The following is a 16,813-nucleotide window of genomic DNA, read 5'->3' on the forward strand; positions in this document are numbered from 1 at the left end:
TACATTTCAAAATAATCATCATAAGTCTAGTTACCATCTGTCACCATAAAAAATATTACATTATTACTGACTATATTTCCCACTCTGTACACTTCACACCTGTGACTCATTTATTTTGCTACTGGAAGTTTGCACCTCTTAATCTCCTTCACCTGTTTCTCTCATACCCCCACAACCTTCCCCTCTGGCAAGCATCAGTTTATTCTCTGCATTTATAATTCTATTTCTGTTATGTTTGTTTTGTTTTTTAGATTCCACATATAAGTAAAATAATACAGTATTTGTCTTTCTGTGTCTGACTTATTTCACTTCACACAATACCCTCTATGTGACAATCCATGTTGTCACAAATGGCAAGATTCCATTCTTTTTTATGGCTGAGTAATAATCCGTTTTATGTATGTATATAAACATATATATTGGTTGCTTTCATATCTTTGCTATTGTAAATAATGTTGCAATGAACATACGGGTGCATATATCTTTTCAAATGAGTGTTTTCATTTTCTTCAGATTAATACTAGGAGTTGAATTGTAGATGGTACTGTAGTTCTATTTTTAATTTTTTGAGAACCCTCTATAATGTTTTCTATAGTTGCTGCACCAATTTATATTCCCACTAACAGTGAAGTAGTTTCCTTTTCTCCACATCCTTGCTGCCAACACTTATTTTTTGTCTTTTTGATAATAGCCATTCTGACAGGTATGAGATGATATCTCATTGTGGTTTTGATTTGCATTTCCCTGATGATTAGTGATGTTGAACATCTTTTCATGTGTCTGTTGGCCATCTGTACCTCGGCCCATTTTTTAATTGGGTTGTTTGTTTTTCTGATGTTGAGCTATATGAGTTTTTGGCATAATTTGAATATTAACCCTTTAACAGATATATCATTTGCAAATCTCTTCTCCCATTCAGGAGGCGGCCTTTTCATTTTATTGTTTCCATTGCTGTATAAAAGCTTTTTAGTTGGATGTATTCCCATTTGTTTACTTTTTTGTTTATTTCCCTTGTCTAAGGAGACATATAAAAAAATATTGCTAACACCAATGTCAACGTGTACTGCCTATGTTTTCTCCTAGAAGTTTTATGGTTTCAGGTCTTACATTTAAGTCTTTAATCTATTTTGAGTTTATTTTTGTGTGTTGTGTGATAGAGTAGTCTGGTTAGATTCTGTTGCATGTAGCTGTCCAGTTTTCCCAACACCATTTATTAAAGAGGCTTTTCTTCCCCATTGCATATTCTTGCTTCCTGTGTTGTAGACTAATTGCCCATATAAGAGTGAGTTCTTTTCTAGGCTGTCTACTCTGTTCCATTGATCTATATCACTATTTTTGTGTCAGTACCATACTGTTTTGATTACTGTAGCTTGTAGTGTAGTTTGAAGTCAGGGAGCATGATAGCTCCAGCTTTGTTTTCCTTTCTCAAGATTGGCTATTTGGGGTCTTTTTTGTTCCATACAAAGTTTAGGATTATCTATTCTAATTTGGTAAAAAAAAATGCCATTGGTATTTTGATAGGGATTGCACTGAGTTTGTAATTCGCCTTGGTAGGATGATCATTTTAGTAAAATTAATTCTTCCAATCCATGAGCACAGAATATTATTCCATGTCTTTTGCCTTATTCAATTTCTTTCATTAATGTCTTGTAGTTTTTAATATACAGGTGTTTCACCTCCCTGGTTAAATATATTGGTAGAATTTTTATTTTTATTTTTTTGATGCAATTGTAAATTGGATTGTTTTCTTATTTTCTCTTTCTGATAGTTCATTATTAGTGTGCAGAAACACAACAGGTTTTTGGTGTATTGATTTTGTATCCTACAACTTTACTGAGTTTGCTTATTAGTTGTTACTGTTTTTTGATGGAGTCTTTAGGATTTTCTATATATAATATGTCCTCTGCAAATAGTGACACTTTTACTTCTTCCTTTTCAATTTGGGTGCCTTTATTTCTTTTTCTTCTCTGATTGCTGTGGCTAGGACTTCCAATACTGTGTTGAAAAAAGGGGCAAGAGTGGAAATCCTTGTCTTGTTCCTGATTTTACAAGAAATGCTTTCAGTGTTTGCTGTTGAGTACGATGTTAGCTGTGGGCTTGTCATATATGGCCTTTACTATATTGAGGTATGTTACCTCTATACTCGCTTTGTTGAGAGTTTTTATCACAAATGGATGTTGAATTTTGTCAAAAGCTTTTTTCTGCATCTATTATGATCATATGATTTTTATTCTTCAATTTGTTAATGTGGTGTATCATATTGACTGATTTGTACATGTTGAACCATTCTGTATCCCTGGAATAAATCCTACCTGATTATGAGGTAAGATCATTTTAATGTATTGTTGAATTTGGTTTGCTAATATTTTGTTAAGGATTTTTGTATCTAAGTTCATCAGTGTTATTAACCTGTAATAGAATCTTTTTGTGGTGTCTTTGCCTGGTTTTGGTATCAGGGTGATCCTGGACTCAAAAAAAGGGTTTGGAAGTATTCCTTTGTCTTTAATTTTTTGGAATAGTTTGACAAGGATAGTTATAAACTCTTTAAATGTTTGGTAGAATTCACCAGTGAAGACTTCTGGTCATGGACTTCTGTTTGTTGGGAAGTTTTTTTTTTTTAATTAAAAAATTTATTTATTTATTTATTTAATTACTGATTCAATTTCATTGCTGCTAATTGGTCTGGTCAGATTTTGTATTTCATCCAGATGCAGTCTTGGGAGATTATATGTTTCTAGGAATTTATCCATTTCTTCTAGGTTGTCCATTTTATTGGCATATAATTGTTCATAATAATTTCCTATGATCTCTGTATTTCCTTGGTGTCAGTTGTAACTTTTCTTTTAATTTCAGATTTTATTTATTTGGACCATCTCTCTTTTTTTTCCCTGATGAGTTTGGCTAAAGGTTTGTCAGTTGTGTTTATCAAAAGCACAGAACCAGTTCTTAGTTTCATTCATTTTTCATTGATTTTTTTTGGTCTCTATTTCACTTATTTCTGCTCTAATCTTTATGATTTTTTTCTTCTACTCACCTTTCATTTTGTTTATTCTTCTTTTTATAGTTCCTTTAGGTGTAAGGTTAGGTTGTTTATTTGAGATTTCTCTTGTTTCCTGGGGTGGGCTGTATCACTCTAAGCTTCCGTCTAAGAAAAGTTTTTGCTGTGCCCCATAGATTTGTGATCATTGTTTTTCTTTTTTCAGTTGTGTTGAGGTTTTTAAAAATACTTTCTTTGATCTCTTCAGTGACCCATTGTTTGTTTAGTAGCATATTGCTTGGCCTTCATGTGTTTGTGTTTTTTTTTTTTTTTTTTTTTGCGGTACGCGGGCCTCTCACTGTTGTGGCCTCTCCCGTTGTGGAGCACAGGCTCCAGACACGCAGGCTCATTGGCCATGGCTCACGGGCCTAGCCGCTCTGCGGCATGTGGGATCTTCCCGGACCGGGGCACGAACCCGTGTCCCCTGCATTGGCAGGCGGACTCTCAACCACTGTGCCACCAGGGAAGCCCTGTTTGTGTTTTTTTGCATTTTTTTTCCTTGTAGTTGATTTCTCATCTCATAACATTGTTATAAAAAATGCTTGACATGATTTCCATTTTCTTATATTTTATTGAGAGTTGTTTTGTTGTCTAGCATGTGATCTCTCTCTCTTTTTTTTTTTTGCATGTGATCTCTCTTGAAGAATGTTCTATGTGTACTTGAAAATAATGTGTATTCTGCTGCTTTTGGATGGAATGTATCTATTTGGATATTTGAATATCTATATTAAGTCTATTTGGTCTAATTTGTCTCTTAAGGCCAATGTTTCCTTATTGATTTTCTGCCTGGATGATCTGTCCATTGGTGTAAGTGGGGTGTTAAAGTCCCCTACTATCATTGTGTTACTGTCAATTTCTCCCTTTATATCTGTTAATATTTGCTTTATGTATTTAGATGCTCCTATGTTGGGTGAATATATATTTACAATTGTTATATCATCTTCCTGGATTGAACCCTTGATCATTATGTAATGTCCTTCTTTGTTTCTCATTAGAGTTTTTGTTTTAAAGTCATTTTGTCCGAAACAAGAGTTACCACCCCAGCTTTCTTTTCATTTCCACTTCCATGGAATATCTTTTCCCATTCCCTCACTTTCAGTTTGCATGTGTCTTTAGGTCTGAAGTGAGTCCCTTGTAGGCAGCATGTATAGGTCTTTTTTAAGTATCCAAACAGCCACTTTATGTCTTTTGATTGGAGCATTAAGTCCATTTACATTTAAATTAATTATTGATAAGTATGTATCTATTGCCAGTTTGTTCATAGTTTTGGATTATTTTTTTATAGATCCTTTTTTCCCTTTCTTCTTCTTTTGCTCTCTTTCCCTGTGACTTGATGACAATCTTATGTGTTATGTTTGGATTCCTTTCTCTTTATTGTGTGTGTATCTATTATAGATTTCTGGTTAGTGGTTATCATGATATATATATATTTTTTTTATTAAGTTGCTCATCGCTTAAGTTCAGATGCATTCTAACAATCCTGCATTTTTACATCATATTTGTTTTTTCACATCATATTTTACATTTTTTGTGTGTGTATCCTTATCTGCTTACTGTAGATATAGATGATTTCACTACTTTTGTATTTTAACCTTCTTACTAGCTTTGTAAGTGGTTCATCTATTACCTTACTGTATATTTGTCTTTACCAATGTAATTTTTATATTGCTAGTTGTGGTCTTTTATGCTTAGGAAGTCTCTTCAACATTTCTTGTAAAGCTGCTTTCATGGTGCTGACCTTTTTTAGCTTGTGTGTGTCTGTAAAACTTTTGCTCTTTCCTTCACAACCGAATGATAGCCTTGCTGGGTAGAATATTATTGGTTGTAAGTTTTTCCCTTCCATCCTTTTAAATATATTTCTCTTTTTTCTTTTTCTGGACCCCATAATGCAGATGTTAGTATGTTTGATGTCTCTTGATGTGTCCTCATTTTTAAAAATTCTTTTTTCTTTTTCCTCTTCAGCTTGAGTGATTTCTACTACTCTGTCTTCCAGTTTTCTGATCCATTCTTCTGTATCATCTAATCTGCTGTTGATTCCTTCTAGTGTATTTTAAAATTTCAGTTATTGTATTCTTCAGCTGTGCTTGGTTCTTCTTTATATTTTGTATTTCTTTGTTAAACTTCTCATTGTGTTCATCTATTCTTCTTCTGAGGTCTTTTAGCATTTTATGGTCATTACCTTGAACTCTATTGGACAGATTGCTTATCTCCACTTTGCTTAGTTTTTCTTTTGGGGTTTTATCTTTCTCCTTTGTTTGGAACATATTCCTTTGTTGTCTCATTTTGCTTAATTCTCCATGTTTATTTGTATGTATTAGGTAGATTGTTTACATTTCCTGATCTTGGATAAGTGGACCCATGTAGGAGACAACCTATGTAGCTCAACACAACTTTCCTCCCTGGTCACCAGAGCTACATGATCTAGGGGTACTCCCTTTGTGGGCTGTGTGGATCTTCCTTTTGTGGCAAAGCTGGCTACTGTGGGCATGCTGGTAGGTGAGGATGGTCTGTGTTCTTGTTGACTGCCTGGCTGTGCCTCATCTTGAGGTTGAAAGCCATTGGTGGGCAAGGCCAGGTGCTAGTGTGACTAGCTGAGGTGTGCTGGGGCTAGTGTTGGTCCACTGTTTGGTGGGGCCAGGTCCTGTGGCAGCTGAGTGCTGGGTCAGGGGAGCAACTAAGCCCGTGAGCCTGGAGGTTCCGGGGCTGGGGAGCAACTAAGCCCATGTGCCTGGAAGTTCCAGGGCTAGTTCTGGCCCAGTTATAATTGGGTTGTGTCCTGTAATGGCTGGATGTGGGTCTGGCAGTCCCAGGCCTGGTGCAGTTTGTCTGGTGGGTGGAGCTGTGTCTCAGCAAAAATAGTCCAGGGGGGGTACTCCAAAATGGCACTTACCAACATCAGTGTCCTCATGGTAGATAAAGCTCCTCAACATGGCTGCTGCCAGTGTCTATGTCTCCAGGGGGATTTCCAGTGGACTCCTGTTGTTCTGGGAGTCTCTATAAGATCAGCAGTTGGATCTGATCCAGGCTCCTTTCAAGTTACTGCCTCTGTGTTGGGACTCTGAGTGTGTGAGATGCCATATGTGAGTTTTAAAGGTGTAGTATCTGTTTCCTATAGCCCTCTGGCTCTCTTGTACACAAACACTACTGTCCTTCAAAGCCAAATGTCCTGGAGTCTCATCTCCTGGTGCAGGACCCCCACACTGGGGAGCCTGATATGGGGCTTGGACCTCTTGCTCCTTGGGGAGAACTTCTGCAATTTTGATTATCCTCTCATTTGGTGGTCACTTACCAGAGTGTGTGGGTCCTGAGTATACTGTGTCAAGGGATGTGGGTCTTGACTATACTATGTCTCTGCCTCTCCAACTTGTCTCATTGTGGTTCCTTCTTTTCTGCTATGCTTCATGTCATTCTCATCGAAAGTTGCTTTGTAAAAGTAATTTTGGTGTGCCTGTGGGAGGAGGTGAGCTCAGGGTCTTCCTACTCTACCATCTTGGTAACTCCCCTGAAAAATTTCAGACTTCAGTATGCCACTTTAACAATATAGATTATATCTAACACCATTATACTTTGGAGTCAGGCTTCTGGATTTCAAATGATGACTTCACTCTGTGACTTTGCAATTGGCACTTGAGTTCCGAGACCCTCAGTTTTGTCTCCTGTCAAATTAGAATAATAGGGCTTCCCTTGTGGCTCAGTGGTTGAGAGTCCACCTGCCGATGCAGGGGACACGGGTTTGTGCCCCAGTCTGGGAGGATCCCACATCCCGCAGAGCAGCTGGGCCTGTGAGCCATGGCAGTTGAGCCTGCATGTCCGGAGCCTGTGTTCCACAATGCGAGAGGCCACAACAGTGAGAGGCCTGCGTACCGCAAAAAAAAAAAAAGAAAAAAAAAAGAAAAAATTAGAATAATAATACTTACTTGAGAGGCTTGTGTGTAGATTAGATAAAAATAATTCATGTAAGAGGCTTAGCACTATATCTGGCACATTAAGAAAGAACTGAGTAGGGACTTCCCTGGTGGCACAATCGTTAGGAATCCACCTGCCAATGCAGGGGACACAGCTTTGATCCCTGGTCCAGGAAGGTCCTACATGCTGTGGAACAACTAAGCCCATGCACCACAACTACTGAGCCTGTGTTCTAGAGCCCTTGAGCCACAACTACTGAACCCATGTGCCACAGCTACTGAAGCCTGCACGCCTAGAGCCTGTGCTCTGCCGCAAGAGAAACCACCGCAATGAGAAGCCTGTGCACCGCAATGAAGAGTAGCCCCCACTTGCTGCAACTAGAGAAAGACCGTGTGCAGCAAGAAGAACCAACACAGCCAAAAATAAAATAATAAAATAAATTTATAAAAAAGAAAAAGAAAGAACTGAGTAAGCGAATGTAAAGAAAACAGAAAAAGTATTTTCTCATTAGAGGCAGGAGAAAGAATAAGACAATATGTTTCCATGTGCAAGTAAAATACAGTACATTTGGACAAAAAGTTTTGAGGGAAAATGTCAAAAATTTGCAAAATAAAAATAGAAAAAGAAAACCTAGAAAATAAGCAGAGAAATTTCTCACTTACCTGATCCTGTTGATCTTTTCTCTGTCCTTTCTGTTAGAGAAATTCAAATGCAGTTGGTAATGAAACCAGTCACAAGTAGACAATAGTTTTTGTACCCATTTGTCTGCTTTCCAAAATGTGTTTAAAATTTAAAAACTTTTTTACATCTTTTTAAATAAAAAAATTAAAATGTTATTATTGAAAATTTTTAATACTTGAACTTCAATTCTTTATGGTAAGGTAGGTTTCTTATGGTTCCTATGATATCCTAATAATATAATATATGGAAGCATAAAATATATTTAAAGCATAAAATGCTTCATCATCTTTATGAATGAGAAGAAATGATGTAAAGAAAGGTAGATAATCCACAGCATGAGGGCAAGTTCCCTCGTACAGATATGAAGATTAATCTGCTAAAAGAAGGGTCAATAGTAGCAAATGATGAGCCAAATGGAAGTAATTTTGATAAGTTTGCAGCAAATGAGAAAGACCCCCTTCCAGTGTAGTGTTCAATGATATTCTTTTCTCCTTTTCAGAAAAGAAAACAGAATTTCTAGTTGATTTCCATTTTCTCATTTGTTTTCTTCATTTCTACTGAAAACGTTCATTCTTTAATCAAGCAGCTGCTGCACTGCTAGCTGGCTTCCAGACCGAGCTGCTCCAGACGCAGCCTGCACCCCATTGCCGGGGTCTGCAGAGCATCTTCATGCCCATTAGGACACAGCGGATGCCTTGTAAGTCATCTGGCTGCTCGTGCTCCTGCCGCGTGCCAATTAGTCTGCAGGCTGCTCTTTCTCTGCAGCTATCGAACTGCACTCCTATCTCAGGGGTGTCTCAGGAACCACATGACTGAAACACCAAATGATGCTGATGCCCAGTATTTGTCATTAACCTGGACTTCAAATGGCCTTGGCAAAATCTACCTTTAGAAAATTATTTTCAGATAAAGAAATATAAAAGGTAAATATCTTACAAAATGAAGAAGGAAACAGTCTTATGTTGTGACTTATAAGGGGAGATTATAAAGGATTTTTTAAAGACAAGTTTCTATGAGTTCTAAACGCTGCATTAGCACTATGATTTTCTTTTCTCTCTAACTTAAAGGAACTGTTCTGCATTATCCTTCTTGTTCTAATACCAAAAATTTAAATGCAATGCTCTAGGATCTTAGTGTCATTGGTTTAGCTCAAGATGTAAACTGCAAATGGCACCATATTTCTAACATTGCTATAATGAAGTGGGGAGGATTGAACAGTTGGAGCAGACATGGGGGATAGTCAGGGATTTGGGGCCTGGAGGCAGAGCTTTAAAGAGCTGCTGGAGTTCTGAATGTGCTCAAAATGCTCTGAGTCACTTTACGAACAGTCCTGTTTCAGCCGGCTCGTGTCTGGGAAGATTTTCTTGAGAGCCACTCTCTAGCAGAACATGGATTTCCCCTCAAACAAATCCCACCTGGAAGAGAATCCCCCAATTAACCAGCCTGCCATCTCGGAGCATTCATCTTATATCAAGTGGAACAACTGCCAGCCCTACTGTGAGACGTACAAGCCACTTTTAAGTAAAGGCACGTATTAAACATTCAGGTATTCAGATACATTAACATCTCAAAGTTAATTCCCAGCACGTGCCCAGCTTTAATGAGAATTATTCTTATTTCCTCTTATTAACTAAGGGGCCCTTTCCAAGGTCCCATACCTCAATGGGGACCAGAACTCACACTCGGGCTGCCAGATGCTGAACAGGATGTCTTCCTGATTCACAAAAAGAACAGAGAACCCCTGGAAACATTGCTCACCCTTGAGCAGCCTGATGAGTAGTGCCATCCAGGTGTCATACTATTTCTGTTTCCACACCCCACCCCCATTAGCCACTTTTCCTACTGTGTAAAGAAAGGCACATTTATCTTGAATGTAAAAATGATCCCTGGGCTTCCCTGGTGGCGCAGTGGTTGAGAGTCTGCCTGCCGATGCAGGGGACACGGGTTTGTGCCCCGGTCCGGGAGGATCCCACATGCCGCAGAGCGGCTGCGCCCGTGAGCCATGGCTGCTGAGCGTGTGCGTCCGGAGCCTGTGCTCCGCAACGGGAGAGGCCACAACAGTGAGAGGCCCGTGTACCGCAAAAACAAAACAAAACAAAACAAAACAAAAGTAAACTAAACTAAAAATGATCCCCTACCTTGATGGCTAAAATCCTCCCAGAGTGACAGACAAACATACCGTTCAAAATATTGGTGCTGTTTGGTCAGAGTGAAGTGATGGGGACCAGATTTATCTTCCACCAGCAATAACTCCCAAAAGGCAAAATACATGAAAGAACAGTTTTCAAAACCCTGGACATCAGGCAGTGAAGAGCAGTGATCTCCGAAAGATGGGAAACAGAAGAGGGGAGCCCTCCATTGCTCCAGCTTATTGCCTAAAGTAGTTTCTAGGCTGTGGTGCAGGGAGGGGTAACTGAGGCAGATTTCTTGAGTTGAGGAGATAGAGCTGAGCATCCAGGGAAACCAAGGCAGCTGGAGTTCATCGGCAGAGCACTAGAGAGGAGAGAGTTACACAGAGAGAAAAACCTGGGAGCTACGTCCCCGTCGAGTATTTAGCACATGTGTGAGGAAAAGAAAGAGAAACCTCTTTCGCTCGAGATTTGGGAAAGAACCATCAAGAGAATTAGAGGGAACATTGACTGGTTCTCATGCAGGACTGGGAACAATGTCTGTTCCCACAAGCCGGACTGGAAAAACTCATAATTCATGGGGCCTTGGGTAAAGTACTCATGAAGATCTTGCCTCAGCGAGAGGAATAATTAGCCTAGACTAGGCAGACCTAGTTCCAGATCTGCCTAACAAATCATAAAAGTAAGTTACTTGGAATAGTTTTCTCCTTTTGGGTCTTAACTGCATAGTAGAACAAAGCTCAAGGCAAGCAATAGGAATACAAAAATTTCCATGACCCAGCAAGGTGACATTCAGGATGTCTGGCATCCAATCAGGGTACCAGGTATGCAAAGAAGCAAGAAAACACACCCATAATGAGAGACTAATCAAAGGAATGCAACCCAGAACTGACCCTGAAGTTAGAATTAGCAGAGGAGGATATTAAACACTTATTATCTATCAAAAGCTTGTACAGCATGTTCCTAGCAACTTTATTCATAATAGCTAAGACTAGAAGCAGTCCAACTGTCCATTAACAGGAACATGGATAAACAGACTACATAGCAATAAACAGAATCATTCTCTAAGAGATACGACAGCACTAATGAATCTCAAGAACATTTTTCTGTGTGAAAAAAAGCCAAGCATAAAAAGTACCATCATACCATATGATGATTCCACTTATTTGAAAGTTTCAAATAGGTAAAATTAACCTATGATGATAGAAATCAGATCAGTGTTTGCTTCTGTGATGGAGAGATCAACTGAGAAAGAAGACAGGGACCTTTTTAGGGTAATAAAATGTTCTCTACACCAATAGTGGTGTGAGTTATAGGAGTGTATGTACTGTAAAAATTGATCAAACTTCACAAACTGTGCATTTCATGCAATAAAAATTTGTGTTAAAATTTTTAATAATCCAAAAGAAAAACAGGCACTTCATTTTAAGAGCAAATCAAATGGCCAATGATAAACAATTGAAAATATGCTTAGTGTTATTGGGATTCAGGAAAAAAAATAAGTTAGGTCCACAGTGAGATACCATTTTGTACCTATCAAATGGGTGCTATTCAAAAATTTGACAGTATTTGACACAATTTGATCACATCTCTGTTGATGCCAAATGTATTAGTGGGAACTATTTTGGCTTACCTGGTAATGTTGAAGAAATTAACTCCCCATGCCCTGAAATCCCACTCGTGGAAGATTTCCGAAAAATGTCTTGAGCATCAGAGACTTGCAAATTTATTTTTGATGGTATTTTCTGTGATAATAAAAAAACTGGAGACCTGAACGTTTAGTTAAAGGACTATAGATAAATAGTGGGCTAGCTATACATTTTTTGAGTACTACATTCATATGGAAGTGGAATTCAATGAATTTAAGTGACACAAATAACACTGGTGTATTGCAAGGGTATAACGCTGAGAAAAGCAGCAGTGAGAAAAGCAGCCTCCAAAGGATACTTGCTGTATGATTCCATCTATACAGATTTCAAAAACATGCAAAACTAAATCATATGTTGTTTAGAGGTACAAACACATAGTAAAACAATAAGGACAAGAAAGAGAATAATTAACACAATTCTAAACCATGGTATTTGAGAAGGAAGTAGGATTGAGGAAGGGCACACAATACAAAGGTGTTCATTGTATTGTCATTTTGTTTAAAATTTATTTCATTGAAGTATAGTTGATTTACAATGCTGTGTTAATTTCTGCTGTATAGGAAAGTGATACAGTTATATATATACATTCTTTTTCATATTCTTTTTCATTATCGTTTATCACAGGATATTGAATATAATTCCCTGTGCTATACAATAGGACCTTGTTGTTTATCCATTCTCTATATAATAGTTTTCATCTGCTAATCCCAAACTCCCAATCTATCCCTCCCCCACTCCCCTTCCCCTTGGCAACCACAAGTCTGTTCTCTATGCCTGTGAGTCTCTTTCTGTTTCATAGATAAGTTCATTTGTGTCATATTTTAGATTCCACATATAAGTGATATCATATGGTATTTGTCTTTCTCTTTCTGATTTACTTCACATAGTGTGATAATCTCTAGGTCCATCCATATTGCTGCAAATGGCACTATTTCATTCTTTCTTGTGGCTGAGTAGTACTCCTTTGTGTATATGTACCACATCTTCTTTATCCATTCAACTGCCGATGGACATTTAGGTTGTTTCCATGTCTTGGCTATTGTAAATAGGGTTGCTATGAACATAGGGATGCTTGTATCTTTTTAAATTATAGTTTTGTCTGGATATATGCCCAGGAGTGGAATTGCTGGATCATATGGTAATTCCATTTTTAGTTTTTTGAGGAACCTCCATACTGTTTTCCATAGTCGCTGCACCAACTTACATTCCCACCAACATTGTAGGATTCCCTTTTCTCCACACCCTCTCCAGCATTTGTTATTTGTAGATATTTTAATGACAGCCATTCTGACCAGTGTGAGGTGGTACCTCACTGTACTTTTGATTTCCATTTCTCTAGTAATTAGCGATGTTGAGCATTTTTTCATGTGCTTATTGGCCATCTTATTATTGTTTTTTAAATGTCCTGTATATTCTACTAAAATTCTTTCTTGTCTACTTAATAATTAGCACAAAATATAGTTTAAAAGTGAATAAAAAAGAATATAGAGTGATAAACCAAAGAATGTGAGATAAAATTTAAAATATCATTTTTATTATCAAACAACAATCTAAATTTTTATAAAACTCAGTTGTAAATCTGCCAAGTTCTTATGTGAAATTTCTCATTTAGAATTATAAGATCACCATGTAATAAAGGCAGCACTGAAAAACTGACTGAATTATGTTGTTTATAAAACAATGCACTCAGATAAATGTCAAGGTACTGTAAAAAGTATTAGTTATTCCCAGCTCATAATTAATTGAATGTCCTGTGGAGGCAAGTTGCTCTAGTATAAAGGTTTTTGTCATTTCTATAAAGATGTTCATTTGATCTGCTATTTCACAACAGTCGGCTATGTCTACATAGAATTCATCTTCTTTGCATAACATTTCAAAGTCATCAGAAGTACTGACATTTTCCTTCCATCAGAAGGAAATGACTTCCAGAATCAAGGGTGGTTGTGGTGGAAACAACATATAAGATCTCACTTATTATTTTAGAGCACTTTTAAGTGTACAGCCAAACTGAGTGGAAGGCACAGAGATTTCCCATATATTCCCTGCCCCAACATGTGCATGACCTGCCCCATGATCAACACCCCCACCAGTGTTACATTTGTTACAAGTGATGAACCTACATTGATACATCATTACTGCTCAGAGTCCATACTTTATAAGGTCCCCATTAAAAAAGCCTAGCATTCAAATTCACAATATTACTCCTTTCCCTGTGAATACTAATGTTTCCTCAGTGCATGCATGTGTATAAATATGCCAGTGATGTCTGGAGGAAGAGCATCTGAAGCAGAGTAACAGTTTGCCCATGGAGGGAGACAAGCCCATTCTGACCTCTCAACTTTTTGCAAGACCAAAGAAGCCTTCATAACCAGACCTACCTAGACCAAGGATTCCATGGCTTGACCCAGTTGCCAAGTTAGCAAGTCTACCAAAAGGAAGAGAAAAACCATACATTGTGTTCTGTTCATCTAACACTACTCAGGGAAACAGTGCAATCTCAGGGGGACACCACCCAATGCTACAAGCCTGGAAGAGCTGCCTGCACTTCAGGGGTACTAGGCTAAGGGTGGGTAGAATATAGGAGGTGGGTCTGGAGGGAAGAAGCAGTCTATCTTGTGAAATCACCCAGATTTCTGGGGTAAGTGATCAATGTGTCTATTAAGTAAGTGAATCCATAAACTGCTTTTTAAGAATCAGCAAGTTCTCTCTTTGTAGGTGCTCAGCCCTTGTTATATCAATGGCAGGTGAAGGCAAATTAGGCGGATTGCAAAATTTAATTTACTTTTCCTTTATTTCAAAATTTTCAATCAATACATTTGTCTTAAGTCAAAGACATACAGAGACAGTTATTTAGATTATAGTGGAAGAAAAGAAAAGGACAAAAGCTCATTTGCAAAATACTCTCCACGGTTTTCTTAACCACCATGAGAGTCTCTTTCATTATGGAGTCTAATTTAGTTGAACTGAATATCAACGTAAAACCATTACTTTCTTTATTCAATCCAAGAGCTCAAGTAATGTGTCGGCTCAGAGGAAGGAGACCTTCCCAACGCCCGACTCTGCACACAACCTCCATTATGCACATGCCATTGAAATGCAAGTGTGTAAAAAAGGAGAAAATGACAGTTCAGTTCTACAGAATTTGGTGGACAGAATAGACTTTGAAAAGTATCCAAAAAATCTTCACCCACTTAGTAGATAAGAAAAGTAGAGATTAAGAAATTTTAATAACTGGCCCAAAGTCACATGGGAAGCCAGGATCAGGGTGAAACCGAGTAGAACCCAGGTTTCCTGACCACAAAGCCACGTTTTTTTCCTCCTCTCTGTGTTGCCTCTTCCTTTGCCTTTAGCACTACTTGGAAATATCTATTCTCTCACTAGCTTTCAAAAGAACAAAACAAATCAGTGGTTTGACAACATTCAGATTTTTTTCAGAACAGAAATGAGGAACATTGGCACATGCTTTAATTGCAAGACCTTCTATTCTTTTAGTCATTAACTATGGTCACACCTGCATCTTCTACTGAAATAAGGACTCTGCTCTCTGAAGTGTTTTCCTCTCTTCTAGAGCTGTAAATGCCATGATTTGATAAAGTATCATTGGATAGAAACAATCTTCATTGGGGAAAAATACATAATATCTCATTGACTTTATTGAAAACCAAAATTAGTTTGTTAAATCAAATACAAAACCTTTTTTCAACCAAACATATTTATCCATCCTAATTTTAGTTTGATGTTTAGTTTAGTTTATATTTCCTTTAACAGACATGAGGAAAAATTATCTAGTAAACTCAACTGCAAAATACAAAAAATAAAAATCTATGATAAAGACATAACTCTCAAATATTTAACACTCTACTGATCAATAACTGAAATATATTGGCTATTCATTCAGTTCAAAGTGTGTGTGCAGCCCTTAATGTAAGACACAAACATTAATTTTTCCCTCCATCTAACTATGACTGTATTTAGTTATTATATTAAGTGCCTCCATTTCTTAAAAATACATACTTAAGTTCCCTTTAAACACTTTGCCAACACATATGAAGTTTAAATCTTTAAAAAGAAATCTCTAATGTCAGTTCTCTCATGGAAACTGCTGCTTAGGGTGATTTCAAAAACAATAAGCATTTTCTGTGATATATAAATAATGATGAGAATGGTTTGCATAGATGTGAAAAGAATAAAAATTAGTAAAGTCTACATATAAGAAACATATCTTCCTGTGTGGTTATAAAGTTTACCTATCTAAAGTTTAATAAGTTATACTTATGTTCATTTTTTGGTTTTCAACCTGATTGTTTATTTAACAGATGCTTCTTTATCAATAAGAACTCTAAATATATTAAAAGGGCATTTTGAATGAAGGCCAACTCTTAGTCTTACAAATATTTAAGTGCTAGAAAGTGGGAATGGGTATGTTTCTGTAGTTATGGTGTTATTCTAAACAAGGATTTGAGGCAGGAGATAGATGGGCCCCCGGGGCAAACAGTTGGGGTTCATTCCCTGTGGACCAATACCCCAATACTCTGAGACGAAAATAGCAGGACAACTGAGAGAGGAGGCTGGGTCCTGCCCAGATAGAAGATAAGAGACCACATATTTCTCATTCTCAAAGTCAGGAGACCTCCCTGCCTACACATGCGCAGAAAGGTTCCTTGGAGGTCAAAGGGGAGTTATGCTAAGTCTACCATAAGCCTCTTCGGTAGAATTCATCTTGGCTAAGAGATGTACGGACACACATGGGAATATCCTGAGATATACCAAACACAGACTTTGAACCAGGCAAATCAAAATGTTTGACCAAAGGAAACCCGAAAGAAATGTCCCATATAAGTGATCCAAACTGCCAAGAGGACGCGACTCTCTCTCTGAGTCTGCCCGTGTGTCTATCCACACATACTGTACTTTTTTTTCTCCTAATAAATACTTTACTTGTTTCACTATTTTCCGTCTTTGTGGGAATTCTTTTTCTGCAAAGCTGTAGGGCCAGGGTCTTGTCACTGACCACTGGTCTAGTGGCTAGGGTTCAGTGCTCTCACCGCCTCCACCCGACCTCAATCTCTGGCCAGGAACTGAAACCCTCAGGCAGGCTGAGGCCACCTGAGATCAGATTGACAGCTAGCAGTCTGGAGAGGCAGGAATGAGTTCGTAGGTCTGTCTGTGATTGGTTAAAATAAGTCCCAAAGTTCATGAATCATGAGAATTTTGGGTTGGACTCAATAAAGCTATGACATCCTAAGTCACTCAGAGTTCATGATTTCTTATCAGCCTCAGCTTGTTAGACCCAGTTGGGATACAACAGAAAATTGTTTTGTTATCTTCCATGCATGGAGTGCTATGAGTCAAACATTTCCTTTTCTCTACGATAGCTATGATGATGACCATAACAGTGATCATGGTGATAA

This window comes from Hyperoodon ampullatus (genome assembly GCF_949752795.1).
Source record: "Hyperoodon ampullatus genome assembly, chromosome: 11".
NCBI classification, from domain to species: domain Eukaryota; kingdom Metazoa; phylum Chordata; class Mammalia; order Artiodactyla; family Ziphiidae; genus Hyperoodon; species Hyperoodon ampullatus.